The sequence below is a fragment of the Tachypleus tridentatus genome, chromosome 3 (assembly GCF_004210375.1).
Source record: "Tachypleus tridentatus isolate NWPU-2018 chromosome 3, ASM421037v1, whole genome shotgun sequence".
NCBI lineage: Eukaryota > Metazoa > Arthropoda > Merostomata > Xiphosura > Limulidae > Tachypleus > Tachypleus tridentatus.
This window is the reverse complement of record NC_134827.1, coordinates 93,886,947-93,893,213: the sequence shown is the minus strand read 5'-3', so window position 1 is coordinate 93,893,213 and position 6,267 is coordinate 93,886,947.

Below are 6,267 nucleotides of genomic sequence, written 5' to 3'. Positions count from 1 at the left end.
ATTTTATGCTAAATACTTTGATTGTTTAGTTACATGAAAGAAAAAATATTTGTTTTATACTTATAGAGTATGCTACCCTCCTCCATTTTACAGTATGCTCTATTACATGCATGAATATTAGGAAAATTATTCTCAAGATGAGCAGGAGAACGTATAAATTTAATCAAAATCCAAGAGCTTTCAAATCTCTAAGGCAAGCCCTGGATCTCAACACTAATAGGTGCTACTGCGATGCACATTCCTTTACCTTGCTTCGCTTTTTCAGGTAAACCATGCTGCCCACTTTAAACTGGCCTCCCACATCTCTATAGGACACATTTCTACTTCCATATATTCATAAAGAATTATCTAGAATTTAATTCTTATTCTGCATACTGTAGCTTTCGCATAACATGCGGTCAACAGTCTATATGTTGACCTGGTTCTTGTTCCTCATCAATCTACTAAGATTATACATATTCTGTCCATGGACAAGGAGTGGTTGTAATGCTGGACTTTGTGTCGATCAACAGTTAATTTATTTTAGTGATAGTTCATGTGGTATCTCAAGGCTGCAACCTCCACTATTCTCGAACGAGAATGGCCAGTTGTGTCTATAACACTATTTCCTCCTGTTTTTCAAACTTTACCTACAAAGTAAGAAATGTTTAATTACTTTCGACCCAGAGAGGTATTGCAATCGGATCTGTTTATATGTGTCTCGAAAACTAGTAGGCCGATGTACATAAAAAATGTTAAAGAAAATGGAAAGTCATTATTGGATAGTCCAGATTCTGGATCACTTTTAAGCAAGTGGGGTATTTTTGCGGGTTGGGATTAATAAATCTGTAAAGAGTGGTTGAATTTGTATCACACTGTATGGATACATTGAGGTTGAGACTCCTCATCAAACTTCAAATAATGATCCGAATCATTGATTATTCTGAATCTGAGAAGGATTTCCCGAACTTTCGAACTTGACAATGTCCAATATAAATGCATGCAATTTCGAAAAGGAGCAGAAAACAATCTCATAGATGATTTCAGTATGTCGCTTGAAAATATAACGTCAAGTAACGACTCCGAACATCCAGTAGAAATAATGGTCTCACTTTTAATAACAGTGTGATACACAAGATATATATGTATTTTAACTACTTTTAGTTTTGCAGGAATTTTATATCTTTTCTCATTTGTTTAGTTTGTATACAGTTTCAGAACATGCATATGCATAATCAAGAAAGTTATTGAGGTTATCTTGTTTAATTTTGCTTTGTTTCTTTGTTTTCTATAGTTTATATGTTCTGCCCAAAAAATATTGCAGTAACACATAAAACTCTCAGAGTACCAAGATCCATCAACTTAACATTTTTACATTAGTTATGTAAACATATTTCCACTAAATGACAGACTTATACATGGTAGCCCGTAAGTCCCTACCCATCCATATATCTTATGTATCCAGTGTATGTCCCTCATTCTCGCTGCATAATATTATGCACAAAACGCTCTTCAAGTGTAAATGGGCTTACATCGGCCATATTTCTCTGAAAAAAAAGAAACAACTTCATAATACATGGGTAATTGAATATAGCACAATAACATATGGATGGGTAGGGGCTTACGGGCCACCCTGTAGATTGCTTGTTGCGCTATTTAAATAAAAATTTTGCAAATTATAAATGAACCAAAATAGATTTGTTACGTCATACGTGATGTTCGTAGAGCTAAGTGCGCCTCTCCATGAAATATACACGTTAAAAATAAGGACATCTGCATTAAACATTTAATTTATTTTAGCACGAAGATGTAGAAACTATCGTTGTAGTTTTTTTTAAAAAAAGGTGTTTACATATAAATACAGAAGGTTTGTTTGTTTGTTTTAGAATTTCGCACAAAGCTACTCGAGGGCTATCTGTACTAGCCGTCCCTAATTTAGCAGTGTAGGACCAGAGGGAAGGCAGCTAGTCATGATCACCCACCGTCAACTCTTGGGCTACCCTTTTACCAACGAATAGTGGGATTGACCGTCACATTATAACGCCCCCACGGCTGAGAGAGCGAGCATGTTTGGTGCGACGGGGATGCGAACCCGTGACCCTCGGATTCCGAGTCGTACGCTTTAACCCACCTAGCCATGCCGGGCCCCGACGAAGATATCTGATGTCCTCATAGAAATACCAACATCCGAAGTTAATTCTCTAAAGCTAAATGGTTTATAATATTCGAAACTTATAAACGTTTCTGGTTAAATATTTGTAGTTTCCCAGTTAATAAGCGTTAATCACAGTTATAGCTTCCAATGATTATGGTACACATAATAACGTTCGCACGGCTGAAAGGGCGAGCCTGTTTGGCACGACTGGGATGCGAACCCGCGACCCTCAGATTACAAGTCGCACGCTTGGCCATGCCGGGCCAAATACAGAAGGATAAATACATCTTGTCAACAAATTATATAATTTCGAACTTGTTTGTGATGATACACGACCAAATGAAGAATGGCCCGAATTGTTTACAAGAGAAGAATATAAGATTATACTAATTGCTGTTAGTCGCCAACACCATCGGTAACATTTGCCATTTTGAAATTTATAGTTCAGAAGAGTTGAAAATGTATCTGACCCTCCCGAGTCCTCAACGAACTGAAAACCTGGTGCCGAAACATACGAGAAGAGTATCTAAAAAACAAAGATACAGTATAAATATAACAAGAAATCAGTAGTTGATTAAGTCATTCAAATTCGGAAAAGTTAAAGTGCTAGTAGTTAAAGCTATTACATCTATTCTGCTATTTATTTATTCAGCTAGTTACACATTGAACTACCAACGCTAATTAAGTTACGGATACAATTTATTAGTCATGGAATTTGTTGAAAAGTTGCATATGAATTTAGGTCTAAAATTGGTGTCAATGTGAACACAGCCTATAACAACTGTGATTTGCCATTATTTTTACAAAATAATCCATTAGACGTTCCAAACGATGTTACATGTTGCAACAACATGCATTTGTTATGATACCATTTCTTTATATAATTGAATATCTAATAACGTATGCTCAGCCAGTGCAAAACCTCTTGCAAAGTGTACGAGTACCTGGATAACTGTAACAACTCTTGCCCCATTTTTTATTGGTGAACGAATGAAATAAATTTCCAAAAGTGGTAGACACAATAACATGAAATTTATGAATACGGCTCGTGATCATCATTGGATATTACACCATAAGCAAGTTGAGGATCAAGAAACAGAGGATATAAAGGTCAAGGTGAACTTTGCTTATTATCAGACCAATATTTTGGGCTCTTTTATTGTTTTTTCCCACAAAGAAGCAAAGACTTTGTATATAGACAACAGGATATGAATTCATCAAGATAAAACATCTAATCATATCTTCCCTTCAAGCATTGTATACCACAATCATCTTGACATACTGCTCAAATCACTGGAAACAGTGCCTACGGATTTCTGTGAAACTGTACTGTAGAAATAGATATTGGGAAACTACTGTCCTTATATACTAGATGTATTATGAAAAATGTGCAGGGAGGAATGTTTGTTTTAGACATATGAGGCTTAAGATGTAGTATTTTGTAATGGAAAATACACTGGGGCCTCAAGATGCACAGTTATCAGACAGAGAACGAGCTGACGTGGTGAGTAATAACAAAGTGGTGAGGCTCCAAAATAATTTTAATATAACATACTCAAATTTAGTGTTGATAAAGTTCACAGCTTTCTTTATTTGGAAACATACTACTATTAATTTTGTTATTGATGCTAGCAACTAGTGTTTTTTGTGGAGAGTCTTATAATAATGTTATATCTATATTAAAAACAAATTTGTTGAGTGTGTATGTGTGTGTGTTTTATAGCAAAGCCACATCTGACTATCTGCTGAGTGCACAGAGGGGAATCAAACTGCTGATTTTAATGTTGTAAATTCATAGACTTACAGCTGTTCCAGCGGCAGACAACTTGGCGAGTCAAGAATAACTAAAGTTTACAATTTTCTAAAATGGATGTAACAATTCCTTCATAAAGCTTTTGAGTCATAAAAATTTGTAAAATATTCTAAGAGAAATAGTTATTCAATTGAAACATAAAACTACTTCCAGTTCTTTTTTTAAAAAATCATTATACTAGGAGATTATGATCAGGATATCTAGTTTTCCATAAATTGTAAAGTCAGTAATGAACAGTTTCACAATTATCTGAAGAATCATCCTTAAGTGGTTGTTACTGGATTAAATTGATAGGAAATGGATAGAAAACAATATACAGTAATATCTGAACAATCTAAATTTAAATATGCTTTCTACTAAAGACTAACAAAAGTCAAAAATAAAATATATTTCAAATGATTAATTTCATTTAGATGTATAATACAAGAACTTAAATACATAACTATTTTCTAAGTTTTAAACACCTTCCAAAATAAAAGAGAATACAGTAATATCTAGGAAGTTGTACTAAAATGATTATAATCATGAATGTTCACAAAATCCCCTTGAAGGAAGAATAAGGTATCCGAATAGTAGGTTTGTTTTTTAATTTCATGCAAAGCTACACGAGGGCTATCTGCACTAGCTGTCCCTAATTTAGCAGTGCAAGACAAGAAAGAAGGCAGTGAGTCACCACCACCCACTGCCAACTCTTGGGGTTATTATTTTACCAATGAACAGTGGGACTGAAAAGACAAGCATGCGTGACAGGGATTTGAACTCTCGACCCTCTGCACTAGTCATCTCTTAATTTTAAATGGTAGACTAGAGGGAAAGGGATTATTCAATGCCACCCACTGGAATTTCTTGTCAGACCAAACAGTGGTATTTGATCATCAATCTTATAATGCTCCTACAGCTCAAATGTATGTAAAGTTTGTTATTTTTTTTGGCAACAACAAGATATGAACCATGGGGCTGCAGCTCTAGAATCTGGAAAACTAATCTGAGGGTCCAAGCTCAGCCCTGCCAAAATAACTAGTTACATCTTTAAATATTCATCAGTGTCTTGAAAACAAATCTCTTAAATGCAAGTTTTTTACAGAAATCATTAACACACTTCCTTTAATTTAGTTAAACAGAGATGAAATCACAGATATGCAAATAGTAAAAAATTGCAAACATTCCCTCCATTTCACATCTTAAAGAGTGGCTTGTAAGTAACTTTTGTCAAAATGTGTCAAATAAATGTTACAAAATTCTCAGGATAAAATGAAAATTTATTTGTATAGGTTCATTACAGTTTCAAGACAGTTTGAATAATACTTTATTATCTTAACTAACAATCAAAAAAATTCTTTGAATCTAATATGGATTTTCAAAAGATTTAATGACTGTTTATAAAATAACATTGCAATGGCATGCTGTGTATAAGAATAGTAAGGGATAACGTCAGAGGTTGACTTTTAATTCCTGCAGTGAATAAATCTAAATCTGAAAGAAGCCCTGTCTGGTGCCAGTGACATCTGACAAATGAAACTGAACCAAACAACATCTGATAAAAACATGTATCTTTGAAAATGACATTATATTAAAGCAAAATAAAAAATATTTTAAATTTTACTTATCACTAAATTTAAGATTCTGATTCATCAATGGTTATTGTTCTTTTTAAGTACTTAAAAACATTAGATTAATATGCACAATACAGTTGAGTGTTGTACATGAATTCTTTTCCTTGCAGAATACAAGTAAAATCCAGTTATATGGAAATGCATATCAGAGAAAAATGTTTGTATTCAAGAAATTTCTGCAAAGGTTTTCACAAGACTTTTTTAACAACCTTATTTAATCCACATTAAATGTCATGGTACATGAGAGAGAACAAAAGCTACCATCTACACTAATCATTCTCAAACTGGGACCCACAGATCTACAGGTTCAGTAAGCTTCAACAATTTAGAAATAATCTCTTCTTCATTATTTTATTAAATCACTGAGGACCAAGGTGTCTAAGGTCTTGGTTGATCTCAAGCTTAAAAGTTTGGAAACCTCTGAACTAGACATACAAGGTGATAGTAGAGATAACGTGGCTGGGCATACTGAGATGTAAAGGTATGGGATTGCAGTCTATCTGTGTTGGGCATTTAACACAGACTACCTAAATGACCATGTAGTATACACAGCACATTAACTAGCAGATTATTCATCTGATATCAAATAATATTTAGAAATCACTATTATTCACAATTTGCACTTGATGAAATATAAGAACTATTTGATTATTAGACACATTACAAAAGTTCACAATCTTGGTTGGTTGAAACATAAGTATTATTTG